An 18,027-nucleotide genomic window follows, 5' to 3' on the forward strand; every position below is an offset into this window, starting at 1 on the left:
CTGGTCGCTTCTCTAACCCCCACCCACCCTCTCTTCACCTCTCTCTCTTTTTCTATCTCCCCTCTCCTCTCTCTCCCTCTCTCCCCCTCTCCCTCTCTACCCTCTCTCTCTCTCTCCCCTCTCTCTCCCTCTCTCTCTCTCCCCGCTCTCTCTCTCCCCTCTCTCTCCCTCTCTCTCCCCTCTCTCCCTCTCTCTCCCCCCTCTCTCCCTCTCTCTCCCCTCTCTCTCCCTCTCTCTCCCCTCTCTCTCCCCTCTCTCTCCCTCTCTCTCCCTCTCTCTCTCTCCCCCTCTCTCTATCTCTCGTCTCTCTCTCTCTCTCTCTCTCTCTCTCTCTCTCTCTCTCTCTCTCTCTCTCGCACTCTGTGTTTCTACCAGAATCAGACGCTTTCCATCCAAGCGATTCAACGAGTGAGTCCCAGGCGCGTTTTAAGTCTGCCTTCCATCAGCTTTTGCTCCACAATAGCAAAGCCGGCCCTCCCCCCGTGCTGCTTGTATGCTTTCGGAAGTCGGAGGGTGGAGACGGGGGTTGGGAAAGGGTGCAGCCCCGGCCCGAGGTTTGCGCTTCTTTGCCCTGGTGCAGTTGACTGTCTATCTCTCTCTCACACTCTCTCTCTCTCTCTCTCTCTCTCTCTCCCTCTCTCTCTCACACTCTCTCTCTCCCCTCTCTCTCTCTCTCTTCCTCTCTCTCTCACACACACACTCTCTCTCTCTCTTCCTTTCTCTCTCTCTCTCTCTCTCTCTCTCTCTCTCTCTCGCTCTCTCGATGAAGATTGCAGCTTCAAGCAATGAGCGCACCCGGAAATATACGCGTCGGTAACTCCCTGGTCTCACACTCGCAGCCCCAGATACCAAGGGAGCAGGAATCTTTGAATGGCTGCTTCTATCAGGCGGAATAATCTGTATTCATTTCCCAAACACCACCGCAGGTTAACCCTTGCGGCAGGGCAGTTCCACTTCCCAGCACACACACGCACTCTCTCTGGCCGGAGATGTTAACTAACAAACAGCGCTCTTCCCCAGTCTCATGTTACTGCTGACTCCCCCGTATTCGGGAAGGAGCTCAGAGGCCCGTCCCTTGAGCGGGCCGGTGCTGACTTCTGAACTACATTCGGTCCTGAGGAGAGAGGTGGATTGAGGAAGGGAAACCCCTCTTCCCTGCTTCCCAAGCTCTTGAGAATTCCTAACTCCCCCCCATCCCCCAGACACGGAACGTCCTACCCTGCTTCGCTGGTGCCACTCTCGAGGCAGACTCAGAGATATTGCTGGAATGACAGTAGGAATAGTCTAAAAAGCTAAATCTACTTTTTTTTCTCTCTTGCTTTACTTGAAAGTGCAGCTGCATTGAAATAGACTCAGCGGCAGAGAGGGGCTTTGAGAAAGCACCTTCTTCCTGCTTACGACTGGACCAACATTAACACATTCAGAAGTGATCGGTTCCCCTTGTCCCCCAGTGATAATAAATCTAGTTCTTCTGTCAAGCATCCCTCCACCGGGCGAGATCAAGATTCAAGATTCAAAAGTCTAACGTGTCCAGCGCTGATGTGTAAAGGAGAACACAATAATTGTTACTCTGGAACTGATGCAACGCAAAAGGAACAGTGAAATAAAGAAGACAATAAAAAAAACCCAGGATAAATACATAAAATAGATTATATTCACCCAAACAGTCAGATGAGGGAATGATAAACTGTTCAAGGCGTATATTAGTTCCCATGTCTTTTGGATTTGAGGTGAAATTACCCAATCTCCTTCCAATTTCAGCAAGCTGAATCTTGAATTAATTCCATGTTTGGGGCCATTAAGAAAAATCTGCCTCCAGCTTTTAATCCCATCTTGTTCTTCTTTCCTGTCCTTGTGAAGGGTCTCAGCCTGAATTTTTAACAACTGTTTATTACTATACAATCAGATTTCTTCTTCTTCGCCCCTTTACCTACCTCTTCCGCCAGGCTTCTTACTTCATCCCCTTATCCCGCTCACCCTTCCTCTCACTTGATCTCACCTATACCGCAGCTTACCAGCCGTGTGCTCTTTCCAATCTGCCAGCTTCCTATTCAGGCTCCCTTCCTTTCCTGATGAAACGTCAGCTGTCTGTTCCCCTCCACAGTGGCTGACTGATTTGCTGAGTTTCTCCAGCATTCTGCCAGAATCAGGTTTAATCAGGGTGTCGCTGTAATGTAGCGGTTGGCACGACACTATTACAACTTGGTGTATTGGAGTTCGCTGCTGACGTCCTCTGTGAGGAGTCCATATGTCCTCCCCATGGAATGCATGCATCTTCCCCAGTTTCCTCTCGGTAGGTTAACTGGTCATTGTAAGTTGTCCTGTGACTAGGTTAGAGTTAAAGGGCGGTGTGGCTCGGAGAATGAGAAAAGCCTATTCTGCACTGTGTCGCTAAGTTAAAAAAATAAATAAGTATCATTGGCATATGTCATGAAATTCGTTGTATTATAGCAGCAGTAATTTGCATGATAATAACACCCATAGATCAGAACATTAATTAATTATGTAATGAAAATGAGAACAAACAAAAGGAAAAACATCGAGAGGAAGTGTAAATAGATTCATTGTCCATTCAGAAATCTGATGGCGGAGGGGAAAAAGCTCTTCCTAAAACATTGAGTTTTTGTCTTCAACATTCTGTACCTCCTCCTTAATGGTAACAATGAGAAGTGGGCATGTCCTGGGTGATGGGGTCCTTAATGATGGATGCCGCCTCTATGAGGCATCGCTCCTTGAAGATGTCCTCAGTGTTGGGGAGGGTCGTGCCCATCAAGTCAAGTCACTTTTATTGTCATTTTAACCATAACTGCTGGTTCAGTACACAGTAAAAATGAGACAATATTTTTTTCAGGACCATGGTGTTACATGACACAGTACAAAAACTAGACTGAACTACGTAAAAAACAACACAGAAAAAAAAATACACTAGACTCCAGACCTACCCAGGACTGCATAAAGTGCACAAAACAGTGCAGGCATTACAATAAATAATAAGCAGGACAATAGGGCAGTAAGGTGTCAGTCCAGACTCTGGGTATTGAGGAGTCTGATAGCCTGGGGGAAGAAACTGTTACATAGTCTGGTCGTGAGAGCCCAAATGCTTCGGTGCCTTTTCCCAGATGGCAGGAGGGAGAAGAGTTTGCATGAGGGGTGTGTGGGGTCCTTCATAATGCTGTTTGCTTTGCGGATGCAGCGTGTAGTGTAAACGTCTGTAATGGTGGGAAGAGAGACCCTGATGATCTTCTCAGCTGACCTCACTATCCGCTGCAGGGTCTTGCGATCTGAGATGGTGCAATTCAGACAGACAATTGATCCCGAGGGAAATTGGGTTTCGTTACAGCCACGCCAACCAAGAATAGTGAAGAAGTATAGCAATATAAAAACATAAATAATTAAATAATAATGTTAATTATGCCAAGTGGAAATAAGTCCAGGACCAGCCTGTTGGCTCAGGGTGTCTGACACTCCGAGGGAGGAGTTGTAAAGTTTGATGGCCACAGGTAGGAATGACTTCCTATGACGCTCAGTGTAACATCTCGGTGGAATGAGTCTCTGACTGAATGTACTCCTGTGCCTAACCAGTACATTATGGAGTGGATGGGAGACATTGGCCAAGATGGCGTGCAACTTGGTCAGCATCCTCTTTTCAGACACCACCGTCAGAGAGTCCAGTTCTGAACCAGGCAGTGATGCAGCTGCTCAGGATGCTGTCAATACAACCCCCGTAGAATGTGATGTGAATGGGGGGGTGGGAGATGGACTTTCCACAGCCTTTGCACAGAGACGCTGATGGAGCTGGCTGAGTTTACAACTTTCTGCAGCTTTTTCCAATCCTGTGCAGTGGCCCCTCCACACCAGAAAGTGAAGCAACCAGTAAAAATGCTCTCCACGGTACATCTGTAGAAATTTGTGAGCATCTTTGGTGACGTACGCAGTCTCCTCAAGTTTCTAATGAAATATAACCACTGCTGTTTCTTCTTTGTAATTACATCAGTATGCTGGGACTGGGATAGATCTTCAGAAATATTGACATCGAACATCTCTTACACTCTTGGAAGAATGTCTTGTGCTCCTTTTTAAATCTGGTCTTTATTCCATTCCAATAAATTCTTTGACCTGAACCGTCAAGAACTTTTTTCCCTCCACAGATGCTGGTTGACCTATCAATGTCCTTCTCACAGCTATTGCAGCCAATAGTCTATATGGATAACTTTTTATGAGCTCTGCACAACACGATGGGGCAAGATTTGCTCGCTCCTCCTTGCAAAATTGATCAAGCTGTGCCAGGTTAGTTGGAGAACGGTGGTGGGCAGTGGTCTTAAGGTATTGCCAGAGATGTTCGATCTGGTTAAGGTGAGAATTTGGACCGGGCCACTCAAGGAGATCAATTTTCTTCATGTGAGGCCTCTCCATGGTTGCTCGGGCTTTGAGTGAGTTTTGGGTCGTTGTTCTGATAAAGGCTGAGCTTTCTCCATGGGTTAAGCTTTCTGGAAGAGGCTGGCCGGGTTTTAATAAAGGATCTCTCTATACTCAGTCACAATCACCTTCCTATCAGTCCTGCTGGTCAAGAGCATCCCAATGCAGGAGAGATGGATAGAGACACGCTTAGGAAGGGAATTCTGAAATTTAAAAACCCTTTGGTACATTGGCCTTGATAAATCAAAATATTGAGTATCAGAGTTGGAATGTTATGGTGAGGTTGTATAAGGCATTGGTGAGGCCGAATTTGGAGTATCGTGTGCAGTTTTGGTCACCGAATTACAGGAAGGATATTAATAAGGTTGAAAGAGTGCAGAGAAGGTTTACAAGGATGTTGCCGGGACTTGAGAAACTGAGTTACAGAGAAAGGTTGAATAGGTTAGGACTTTATTCCCTGGAGCGTGGAAGAATGAGGGGTGATTTGATAGAGGTGTATAAAATGATGATGGGTATAGATAGAGTGAATGCAAGCAGGCTTTTTCCACTGAGGCTAGGGGAGAAAATAAACAGAGGACATGGGTTAAGGGTGAAGGGGGAAAAGTTTAAAGGGAACATTAGGGGGCGGTTTCTTCACACAGAGAGTGGTGGGAGTGTGGAATGATCTGCCAGATGAAGTTGTAAATGTGGGCTCACTTTTAACATTTAAGAAAAACTTGGACAGGTACATGGATGAGAGGGGTATGGAGGGATATGGTCCAGGTGCGAGTCAGTGGGACTAGGCAGAAAAATGGTTCAGCACAGCCAAGAAGGGCCAAAAGGCCTGTTTCTGTGCTGTAATGTTCTCTGGCTCTCGGGCCGGAACTCGAGGAGCACGGGGATCCCGGGTATTACTTTTGAAGATGGATGGTCTCAACCTGAAATATTGACTATTCCATTCGCCATCACAATTACTGCTCCACCCGTTGGTTTTTGCTCCAGATTCCAGCATCTGCTGCCTCCTGTGTCTCCCAAGGTTTCTGATTGCTCCCTAGTGTCATTCCGTGATACATGCTGCCTTTGCTTAGTGCAGGGGTACCCAAGCTGGGGTCCTTGGACCCCTTGCTTAATCATTTTGGTCCATGGCATAAAAAGGGTTGGGGGCCCTCGTGTCAGAGAAGCAAGAAGGATGCAAATGATTCAGTCTAAGTAGCCGCTTTAACAACCCCCATTGGTTCACTGCAGCTGCGAGTTAGCACAGCAAGATCCCATAAATCAGGAATCGATGACTGGACGTACTCTGTTGACGGTAATGTTGTCTGAAGGGTACATATTGGTCAGGATAACTTCCTAACTTTATTTCAAGTAGGGTCATGGGATCTCCACAGTCACCTAGGGGGATAATTGAATCAGAATCAGGTCGATTGTCACTGACATTTATGACATGAAGCCTGTTGTTTTCTGGCAGCCATATGGTGTGAGGTCATAAAATTATTATAAATTACAAAACTAAGTTTGTTTGTTCCTTACATGCCATGTCGTATGATGTGGGCAATCACGGTCTTTCCATGACCATGATTGCTCTCGGCAAATTTTTCTACAGAACTGGTTTGCCATTGCCTTCTTCTGGGCAGCGTTTTTACAGGACGGGTGACACCAGCTATTATCAATACTCTTCAGAGATTGTCTGCCTGGTGACAGTGGTCGCATAACCAGGACTTGTGATCTGCACCGGCTGATCGTACGACCATCCACCACCTGCCCCCACGGGGGGCTAAGCAGGTGCTTCACCTTGCCCAAGGGTGACCTGCAGGCTGGCAGAGGGAAGGGGTGCCTTACACCTCCTTTGGTATAGGTGTAACTCCACCCTACAAAACCAAGTATATAGTGCAAGAAAAAAGAATAATAAGGTAGTGTTCAGGGGTTCATGAACCATTTGGAAATATGACAGCTGAGGGGAAGAAGTTGTTCCTGAATTGTTAAGTGTACCTCTTCCCTGATGATAGTAATAAACAGAGGACTTATCATGGATGGTGAGGGTCCTTCTTGAGCATCACCCATTGAAGATGCCCTTGGCGGTGGGGAGGGTTGCGCCCGTAATGGAACGGCAGAGCCTACAACCCCCTGTGATCCTCCGCCTTGAAGCCGCCACACCAGGCCGTGATGCGCCCGGTCAGAATGCTCTCCACAATGATAGAAATTTGTATGAGTCATTGGCGACATTCTGCATCTCCTCAAACTCCTCATGAGTAAATGGGGACTCAGCAAGGGATGCCACCTCCAACAGTATCGAGGGTCATCCTCGATGTAAATGGGGACTCAGCAAGAGATACCACCTCCGACAGCATCGAGGGTCATCCTCGATGTAAATGAGGACTCAACAAGAGATACCACCTCCGACAGCATCGAGGGTCATCCTCGATGTAAATGGGGACTCAGCAAGAGATACCACCTCCGACAGCATTGAGGGTCATCCTCGATGTAAATGGGGACTCAACAAGAGATACCACCTCCGACAGCATCGAGGGTCATCCTCGATGTAAATGGGGACTCAGCAAGAGATACCACCTCCAACAGCATTGAGGGTCATCCTCGATTTTGAGAGAGGCTTTACTAATTTACTACCTTGGGCTCATTTGCAGATATCCAATCACTTCATATCTGTGGGGACTGCCCTCTCTTGTAAAACCTGCTTATCAGTCCCACAAACCTCAGAAGTAGGAAGAAAACTGGCCAATGTTATTGGTGACCTTTACAGCGAGAGGCGTGAAGCATCCTGCTGACTCTGACCCTGCGCATTCCATAGGTTTAAACTCTTTCTGTAAAGCCATGGGTCCGCAATGTCAGGTATTATTCTCCAGTACAGGACCGAGGGAGCGCAGATCTGTCAGAAGTGCTGTCTTTCTGGATAATCTACCAGTTTACAGTTGCTTTTGAAGTCAAAACAGGAAAGTTACCCTGTATTCTTGTCCACATTTTCTATTTTAGAACATAGAACATAGAATAGGACAGTACAGTACTGGCCCTTCGGCCCACAATGTTGTGCTGACCGTTAAGCCCTGCCTCCCATATAAACCCCCCCCCCCCATCTTAAATTCCTCCCTATACATTTTCAATTACTGAAGTAATTAAAAACATTCAGGTACTCAAGAATCGCCAGGGCGGTGGTGCAATCTCGTATGGTTCCAGCGGAGAGGCTTAATAGCAAGGTCATACGAACGCTGAAACGTTAAATGGGGGTGTGAAGCGTTGTGATAACGATGAGATTCAAAGATTCAAAGTACATTTAATATCAAAGTCGGTACCCTGTAGACAACCCCGGGATTTGGCCTCCTCGCAGACGGCCACGAAACAAAGAAGAATCATGGAACTCGTTCAAAGAAAATAAACATCAAATCCCCCTCCCCTCACCCGCCAAATAAAGGTCGTGCAAATAGCAACAAATGAGCAAAACACAGGATATAAAACATCTATTCAAAAGGAGGAAAAATCTATAGAGAGAAGGGGAGGTTTCCTTGGCTGCATAATTCTGAGGAATAGACACTCTGGTCACACCCGTGAGACTGAGACAGCTCTCCCACCCCAAACCCCGGGTTGTGTGGATGCTGTGTAATTTCCTACCCTGTTACAGCTCAGTAACAACAGACAGCACACTGCACACGATTAAAGGAATTATGTTTATGAAATTAACTTAACTGAAGGGTTAGTAAAGAAAAGAACGAAATAAACAAAAAGAGGCCAATATAATTAAACAGTCAAGTGTGCACCAGTCGGAGCTCGGCTCTTCTGAAAGTCACATTCACTGATCCTCTGTCGACTGCGGCACGTTGCTCCGTTGAATCACAGTCCCCCACCAGGTCGAATCTACGACTGGTTCTCCCCATCTCCCGCCAGCTCACATGCCAAAGCACCCATTATCTCTAGCCATAACCCAAACACTGCCTCTACAGAAAGACCATTCTTCTAGCAGAGAAAACTTTCCCAGGGTGTTAAAAAGAAATAAAAATAGATCACCAAAAATATTGATAGAGAAAAAAGAGGGGGGACTCCGGGGGAGAGATGAGAGTGGTGGAGGTAGATAGTGATCCAGAAAGTGAAGGAGTGTGAAGGTTGGGATAAGAATGAGTGTAGAGCAAACATTTTGTATTAGAGCTACTGGTAAACTGAAAAATTTATAATCATTAATGATAAAGGAACCAGCATCAGAACAGAAGGTGCTGTGGCAGACTGGAGGCTATATTAAATTGAGCATTACTTGCCCACCGTTCTATGTCAATTGAAAGGAAAGATATGAGGCAGAGAAGCAGACTGAACTCAGTTATTTTTATATAATTGATGAGGTAATAGAAATTAGGCAAGCAACACAGATTTTCAAAAGAAACACAAAAGGATTTAAGGCTGCGGTAAGAATTACCGGTGGTGTAGTGGCATCAGCACTGGACTTTGAGGCAAATGGTCTCAGGTTCAAATCCGGCCGGCACCTTGCACGCTTTCCATCTGTGCTAGGCTGAGCATCGAGCCAAAAAAAGCCTCATAAAAAACAGAAAAATACTAAGGAAATGGCAAAAAATACCACCAATGTGCCACAAGACGCGAAAAAGAACAAGAAAGAATTGCGTACTATCTGTCTGTAAAGATTCAGAACACAAATTAGACAAGTAAATTCTGGGAAAATGCTGGGAAAAAAACTCAGCAGGTCAGGTGGCACGTGTGGAAAGAGAAATAGCTAATATTCCAGGTCAAAAACTCCTCATAATTGTCATTTTTTCTACAATATGGGTTGGATTAAGCAAAAGAGATTACGCCAGAAAGGGACAAACATTATGGAAAGTTTCCAGCATAGTTTTCTGAAATAATAATTCTCAGAACTATGTTGGCCAGCCAGAATTAGTGAACAGCCGATGGTTTATAAATATTTATCAAATAGTGATCATAATAAGAGTGAATTCGGCAGTGTATTGGAAAGGAGGAGAAATGAAATTGCTATCAAGATTGTCGATTTTTACAGAGCTACATTCAATGATGAGACAAAGCCTGTTCAGCGTAAACTGGGCCAATGGAGTTAATCAGTCAATAACTGTGAGGAGATCGGAATAGAATTTGATATAATGCTGAAGTGGTTTCTATCCTTAAGCTCGACCTAGCAGAAACATTTAAAGATAAGGAATACCGTGAAGCAAACTATAAAGCACATAAATATACAGAAAGAACTCCAATTTGCTGAGTGGAAAGAGGTATTAAATACAGCAGAGGATGACAAAGATGCTATATAAAGGAGAGTAAAATTAAACTTTCAGGGGTAACCCAATGAACTTCTCGCTTAAAATTATACATGAAAATGGAGGTTTTCAGGAGTGATACAGGGCATTTGAAAGCAGACACAACATATACAATGAATTAAAATATGATAGACATTTTAATCTTGGAGGCATGTAACATAGAATCAGGCTCTTCAGCCTGACAATTCTATGCCAACGTAAGATTCCCATCTAAACTAGTTCCAATCCATGCGTTTGGCCTCTATCTCTCTCATCTGTGCTACCTGTCCAACTGCCCAATAACTAAATTGCTTTTTTGTTGGTGTTTTGCAACAGACAAAACAAATCACATTCCTGAATGCCAGCCAAGCTGAAAGCAGTGAAAAAAACTGAGCACAAGTGGGGTGGGCAGGAGTAGGCCGCTCAGCCTATCGAGCCAGCCTCACCATTCAATGTGACCTTGATTCTCCCCAGGCCTCAAACTCCCCCCCACCCCTCCAGATAGTCAACTTTCAAAGTACTTTCTGCCTCCTCTGATTAATTACCTCCAGTATTCCAGCCTCTGCATTCTTCTGGAGTTAAGAAGTCCAGAAGTTCGCCAATATTTTTTTTCCAGAAGGAATCCCTTTGCACCTCACTTTGAGTCAGAAATTCAAGGAGAGGATATTTCCTAAACTATCACGTGAAATTACATCAATGCAGGAAATAATGTTAGTCAAATCCGCTGGGTCAAAATGATTCTGTCCTTGGATTTAAAGGAAGCAGGTGTCCAGCTGAGATCTTCCAACATTTTCCCTCATGATTTGGATTTGAAAATTACTCAAGTCACTCTATTTTTAGGGTGGTGGGTTGGAGATACGGCTCTGCCAAAAGAGGGTGTAAGGCGCTCCTTCCCTCCACTGGCCTGCAGGTCGCCCTTGGGCAAGTTGTAGCACCTGCTTAGCCCACCGAGCAGGGTCATGTGAACCCATGGGAGCAGGTGGTGGATGGTCTTATGAGCAGCTGGTTCATATCACAAGTCCTGGTTATGCCAGGCAGACAATCTCTGAAGAGTATTGATAATGGCTGGGGGTGGGGGGTGCGGGTGTTAGCCAACTTGTAAAGACGTTGCCCAGAAGAAGGCAATGACAAACTAGTCCTGTAGAAACACTTGCCAAGGACCATCATGGTCACACGTCACGACACATAATGATGATGTCATATGACATGGCGCACAATGATGATGTCATATGACAGGGCACATAACGAATGAACAAACTGAGTTTTTTTCTGGAAACTGAGGGAATCCAGTGAAGATTCAACAGGAGTCAGGGAGCTTTGGTTAAAGAATGAGTCACTCACTGCTTTAAAATATTCATTTGATTCATAGGAACTGGCATCTATTTGTAAAATGGAAGCTGGGAAGCGCCCAGTTTTCACAGGCGCTGCCGTTCCGTGGATGTCTGTTCTCTCAGGTGGGTGTAACAGAATCTATGACAATATCTGAAAAACGTTGCACTGGACGACACTTACCCTTGGTGAGATGGAAAGTCCAGTGTCCACATCAACGTCGAACACCAGAGTGCGTTCATTGAAGGTGAGAAGGGGGTAGGTTGATGCCTGGTATGGTGGTAGAGGCAAGGGCATCAGAGGCTTTCAAGAGACGTTTGGATAGGCCCATGAACATAAGGAAGATGGAGGGATATGGACATGGTATCGGTAGGAGGGATTAGTGTTTGGGTGTTTTTGATCTGCTTTATAGCTGGTTCAGCACCACGTTGTGGGCCGAATGGCCTGTTCCTGTGCAGTACTCTTCGATGTTAAATTAAATGCAAAGGCACAACCTTCCTTCATGCCTCAGCTTTGCTCCACACACAGCCATCCTCCATCCAGCTGTGGCTCCTTACCATTGTCCCGCTCATTGCCTTTCCACATAGTCGCATGAAATTCTGTGGAATGAAGTGCACTGAACTTCAGCCTGGACTCTGGGTTGGTCACTGTGCTCCGCACAATCTCCTCACACCCCTTCAGCACTTGCTTCATTTTCTTTCCTCCTTGAGCGTTATCTGTCCTAGCCGAACGACATTGTGCATGTGTCGTTCAGTGATGGGGTGAGTGAAGTTACTTCGTCTGGTTCTAGAGCCTTATGTTTAATAACCCTCCCTTAAACTGGCAGAGTGGCTCCTGAGGCTCCTGTACCTTGTTCCTGAGTGGCAGCAGTGAAAAGCAGGACCTAGATGATGGGAATCATTGATGACAGATGCTGCTCTCCTGCGACAGCGCTCAATGCTGGGGAGGGTTTTACCCACCTTGGGCTGGGCTGTACCCACTACTTTTTGTAGGATTTTCTATTCAAGGGTGAGACCAGGATGCAGGCCTGGGAAGGTTGTATGGGAGACCGGCAATTGCCCAAGCTGCAAGCCTTGCCCTCTCCACACCACCGATGTTGTCCAAGGGAAGGGCACTAGGACCCATACAGCTTGGCACTGGTGAATGTGTGGTTAAGTGCCTTGCTCAAGGATACACACACACAGCCTCAGCCAAGGCTCGAACTAGCGACCTTCAGATAACTAGACCAACGCCTTAACCACTTGGCCACCATCCCCACAATCTATAGACTTACTTTCATGAACTCTTCATCTCTTGTCCTCAACATTTATTGCTTGTTTATCATTATTTATTTTTATTCTTTTGTATTTGCACAGTTTGTTGCCTTTTGCACATTTGTCTGTCCTGTTGGGTGCAGTCTTTCATTGATTTTATTATGTTTCTGGGACTTACTGAATATACAAGCAAGGAAATGAATCTCAGGTAGTATATGTACTTTGATGTAAACTTACTTTGAACCCCAGGCAAACATGAAGCTGCCACTGGAGGAACTGTGCACTGCGGTTACAAGTCAAGAGACCGCGCACCCCTCAAGAAGGCAGCATTCATCAAGAAAGGACCCACACCCTCCAGGACCTTCCCTCTTCCCATTATAGGGCACTACAGGACCTTCCCTCTTCCCATTATAGGGCACTACAGGACCTTCCCTCTTCCCATTATAGGACACTACAGGACCTTCCCTCTTCCCATTATAGGGCACTACAGGACCTTCCCTCTTCCCATTATAGGGCACTACAGGACCTTCCCTCTTCCCATTATAGGGCACTACAGGACCTTCCCTCCCCATTATAGGACACTACAGGACCTTCCCTCTTCCCATTATAGGACACTACAGGACCTTCCCTCTTCCCATTATAGGACACTACAGGTGCATCTGAGCCTGAGGCCTCCATCGGTCACAGCTAATCATGGACATCGAGTCCTAGCTGTCTAGGACCGAAAGAAGCTGCAGAAGGTTGTAAATCTAGTCAGCTTCATCTTGAGCACTAGCCTACAAAGTACCCAGGACATCTTCAGGGAGCGGCGTCTCAGAAAGGCAGCGTCCATTATTAAGGATCCCAGTCAGCCAGGGGATGCCCTCTTCTCACTGTTACCATCGGGAAGGAGGTACAGAAGCCTGAAGGCACACACTCAGTGATTCAGGAACAGCTTCTTCCCCTCTGCCATTCGATTCCTAAATGGACATTGAACCCTCGCTGTTTAAAATATACAGTATTTTTTTTTGCATGACTTTGAATCTATTCAACATGCATATACTGTAATTGAATAACTTATTTATTGTATTTTTTTCTTCCAGAACTGCATTGAACTGCTGCTGCTAAGTTAACAAATTTCACGTCACATGCTGGTGATAGTAAACCTGATTCTGATTCTAGATACACAAGTCCGGGCAGTACAATATGGAGGTCAAGCTGTTGCCCGTGTAGCAAGCTCCCCCACTCCACGCAGCCGATGAGCCCAAAGGAACGGCAGAGACCGATACAGTTTGGTACCGGCAGCGTCACAGGAGTTGCCAGTCAGTGTTGAACACCATGTAGGACCACCTGAGGGACTCCAGCTTGTTTTTCCCTCGGGGTTTACCTGAGTACACGGCAAGGGTATAACGGCAAGGCAGTGCAGGTTTGAGATCAGAGCTTTCCTTCTCTTAGATGAGCTGCCAACCACGGCTGACGTCCCGCCTGCCCAAAGCGACTGGCTTAAGCCGCCAGCAGCCCGCCTGTGCCCCTTCTGCTGTCGGTAGAAACAGTTCTGCCGGGCTTTGTAGCTGAGCCACACGTGAAGGCCAGGAGCTGGACTTGGTTGTCAGGGGCTATTTAATGTGCACGCCATTGGGAGCATTTAATAAGTTGTGGGAGCTTGTCCCCATTACCACCTCCGGCTATAACAAACCTAAGAAACCACTAAAGATGCACATAAAAGATTTTTCTTCTTCCACCATCAGAATTCATGAACTCAGGAATAGTGCCCCACTATTCCTCTTTTTAACTGTTCACTTATTTGTTTGTTTTCATGTTTGTTTATCTGTTAGTGCCACTTAGTTCACGGTCCTGGTGCAGGTTCTCAACTCAAAGCGTCATCGATTCCTTTTCCCCAAAAGAGGCTGCTCACCCACTGGGATCCCCTAGTGACACTGTTTATTGATCATTCCTCTAACGGCTTGGTCAGAGGCTTCAGCCATTGGATAGCGCACACATCTATACGTGTGGCGCCAGGCCCTGCGTGATCCAAGGTGGATAGGTTTCTCTGTGACCCTCCCAAACCCTTCCCAAGTTCTCTGATCTTCATTGGATCAACCGTACATGTCCTGCTCTGCACAGAGTTCCACACAGCGTAACTTCAGTCTTTCCCACTGTGAGAATCAGAACCAGAATGAAGATTATCGTCGCTGATGTATGTCATGAAATTTGTTTTTGATTTTGTGGCCGCAGTAGAGTGCAAGTCATAAAAATACTATTAAGTGATAATAAATAAATAATAGTAAATAAACAAACAAACAAATAGCCCGCCAAATTAAAAAAAACCGAGTAGATAGATAAATAAATAAATAATTAAGACCATACGATATAGGAGTGGACCCTTTGAGTCCGCTCCACCATTTCATCATGGCTGATCCATTTTCCCTCTCAGTCCCAGTCTCCTGTCTTCTCCCCGTATTCCTTCATGCCCTGACTAAATAGCGCTGAAGAGCCAAAGTGGCGTGGTATTCACGGGCTTGTGGATCATTCCGAAATCTGATGGTGGCAGAAGGAAAAGCTGTCTCCAAAGCATTGAGCGTGCATATTTTGTCTCCTATGCCTCCTCCTTGATGGTCATCATGCCCCAGATGGTGAGGGTCTTTAATGATGGGTACCGCCTTCCTGAAGCACCGTCTTTTGAAGACGTCCTTGAAGGCCAGCATGCAAGTTCCGGATTTGTTGAATCAAGGACAGGGAAAGCAGACGAGCCAAGTTCTCCTTGTTTCCCCCCATTTTGTGGACTCTGAACAGTTTCCTGCTCTTGGATCATCTAATCGGAGCAACTGAATGTGGACCATTCCCAAACAAGTAGCCATTTGTTATGTAAAGGGCGGGGGACTTCTGAACTGATCCTTGCTCTGGGATAAACTAATCAGAGCAATTGAGTGTGGACACAAGGAGCTTCAGTCTGAGACCATTCTCAGAGGAGTAGCTCTTTATCAGGTAAAATGCCAGACCTACAAAAGAAGCCATCTGTAATCTCATTAAACTCTGCCTGGGTTGCCTCACTGGACCAGTTAGAGTTGAAAGACTCAAATACACAAGGCTGGGGTGGGAAGAACCGTGAAACAATGTTGGCTGTAGCCCTGTACAGTGGCCAGTAAGTAGGCGACCTGGGTAGGTCAGGTGACCTTCAGCCAATGGGATGGCTCAACAGTTGAATTGATGAGGAACACTATCAGAGACAGGAGCTCCAGATACGCAGAGGCGAGAACTCTCCGGCAACCGGAGACCAACCATAGCGTATAAGGAGGACCCTAGGGACACGTGGAGATCGGGACCACGAGGAACCTGGCCAGCGTAGACTCCCTTCCCGGGTAACACCGCTTCTCTTCATTGACTGCTCAGGGAGGGGCAGGGGTTCTAGTGGGGTGCACACAGGTAGTTAATTTGGGAATCCACGTGCGTTTTAGTTGAAATAATAAAAGTTACTCGCTGGTAAATGTGCCTCTGTGCCTCACTGATTGTTATGACAAGGGGTGGTTCTTGTAACAGCGCACTGTCTTAAAATAAAGCTGTAATTTTCTAGAACTACCCAGTGCGCGATCACGGTGCCCCATCCCTCCGGTGGCAGCTAAATGCTCGCCTAGGATGGGACATACACCGCATCCTCTCATTCCTAGCATTCTTCTCCCTGATCTCATACACAAAATCCATCGATGGGCTGTCCTTTAGCCGAAGGAGCTCCGGTGGTTTCACAGCCCAAGACCTCTACAGTCAGAATCACTGCCTCCAGAATATTAAGTACTGGTAAATGAGCTTGGATCTTTTTCAGAAAGACACTCCCCATCTTATAAGTTGCCAGGACACCTGAAGTTGACTGCTATGGATCACGAGATATGGTTTCACATCTGGAAGCACTATGCAAAGAGCTGTGCGATCACTAGTACAATGACATCATCCAGTATTTAACTTCAGTGCAGAGAAATATTCACATCTGGCCACCATCCCCCAACATTAGGGATGAGTCACAAGCCCAGTGGTAACCCCATGTCCACCGCTCTGAAACCTGGCCTGGTCCCGTCAAAGGTCTCCCCAACCAGTAAAGTGCTAGATTCGATTCAGAGGCCAGTATTTCATCTGTGTCTTCCACCCTTAAATGCACTGACTGAACTAGTCAACAGAGAAGCCCAAGCCGTCAAACAAGACTAAGTAAAGTTAATGGAGAGAGAGAGATAAGGGGAGGTGACTGAAGAGAGATAACCTGTCAAAAGTTCTATAAATCCTTTATAGTACGATAACACAAAGTTTTTCAAAAGTGCTCCTTCTTCAGAATTTTGTTTTGTTTATAACAGAATGTTTGAAGCCAAACATAAATATATTTTCAGACTTCTTGGATCACTTGAGAATTTGGAGGGACAAGAAATTAACTTTTATTGTATATAAATAATGCATTTAATTGCAAAATGGCACTGACAGTAGTTCTTTGCAGTAGTTCAACTAAAGTAAAAATGATTTGTTGATGATTTTTGTTTGTACTCTGTATCTGAGACATCTTGCTTAAGTGATTAACAATAATCAGCCAGCACTGATGGATTCCAGTTGCCCTGATACCATTGCTCCATGACCGCAATGTCCTGGTGAAACCTTTCACCGTGCTCGTCACTGACAGTGCCAAGATTTGCAGGGAAGAAGTCTAAATGGGAATGCAGAAAATGAATCTTTAGTGACCTGATGCACTTCATAGTTTTGTATGCTTGAAGCACGTTGTCAACCAGCTGCAAGTAGTTCGCTGCTCTGCAGTTGCGAATCCAATTTTTGACAACATCCTCGAATGCCTTCCATGCGATTTTCTCCGGTCCCACTAGATGTTCTTTGAATTGGCGGCATTTGATGACCTGTTTGATTCGTGGACCAACAAAAATGCCTTCCTTAGTCTTGGCATCAGTTATTCTGACTTGAATTATGAATTGAAATCACAAATGTAGGTGATTTTTAAAAAATGGTGCATGACAGGGAAGTTTCATGATGATTTTCAGCAGCTTAAAATCCATAAGCTACATCCAAAATTGAGGAAGCTAAACCTTTGCTTTCCAGCATAACTAACGGTGAGCAAAATGTGGAGGTATGTCTCATTTGGTAAAAGGGAAATTGGCATAATATTTGGACTTTAAAAGGAGTAGGGGCAAACAATATGTGATGTCACAGGTTGGAGTGAAGGCATTTGAGGGCACACAATAATGGTGCAAGTCCATGTTGAGGTGGAATGTGAGGTCAAGATTCCATCTCGGGGGAACGTTCCATAGTCTTGTGACAGCTGGATAGAGGCTGTCATTGAGCCTGGTGGCAGGAATCTTCAGGCTTCACTATCTCCCTGTAATGGGGGATTTCAGGATCCGAGGGTACAGCCTCAGACTAGAAGGACGTCACTTTAGAACAGAGAGTGGCTGGTGGTGTGGTGGTACCAGCACCGGCCTTCGAGGCGATTGGTTCTGAGTTCGAATCCGGCCGGCCCCTTGTGCGCTTTCTCCATCCGTGCCAGGGTGGGCGTCGAGCTAGCGCCGGCCTCGTAAAGAAACAGTCAAATGCTCCGGAAATAGCAAAAACATCACCCAAGGTGCGAAGAGGAACAACAGCAGCTTCAGGACAGAGATGAGAAGGAATCACGACCTTCTGACAGTGTGGCATTTAGAATTGTGCGCAATATTCCGGTTGTGGCCTTACCAATATTTCCTCAAGTTGTTTGAAGATCTCAGTGCCCTTGATCTTCAAACAACTAGCTAACAAAGGCAAGCAACCTATTTGGCTTCTTCACCACCCTGTATCATCAG

General features: G+C 45.9%; 1 protein-coding gene across 3 annotated transcripts in view; it reads right to left on the reverse strand.

The window, feature by feature from the left end:
* Positions 1-18,027, reverse strand: part of LOC132381426 (homeobox protein Meis1-like) — a 425,677-nt gene that overhangs the window by 253,042 nt on the left and 154,608 nt on the right. The window contains exon 1 of one of the 3 annotated variants that reach the window (XM_059950827.1): positions 373-658. The exons of the other annotated variants lie outside the window; for them this stretch is intronic. The gene's annotated coding sequence lies outside the window, so the exon portion shown is untranslated. Of the gene's footprint in view, positions 1-372; positions 659-18,027 lie in introns of those variants that run through there. 3 annotated transcript variants of the gene reach the window in all.

The sequence above is a fragment of the Hypanus sabinus genome, chromosome 26 (assembly GCF_030144855.1).
Source record: "Hypanus sabinus isolate sHypSab1 chromosome 26, sHypSab1.hap1, whole genome shotgun sequence".
Taxonomy (NCBI): Eukaryota; Metazoa; Chordata; class Chondrichthyes; order Myliobatiformes; family Dasyatidae; genus Hypanus; species Hypanus sabinus.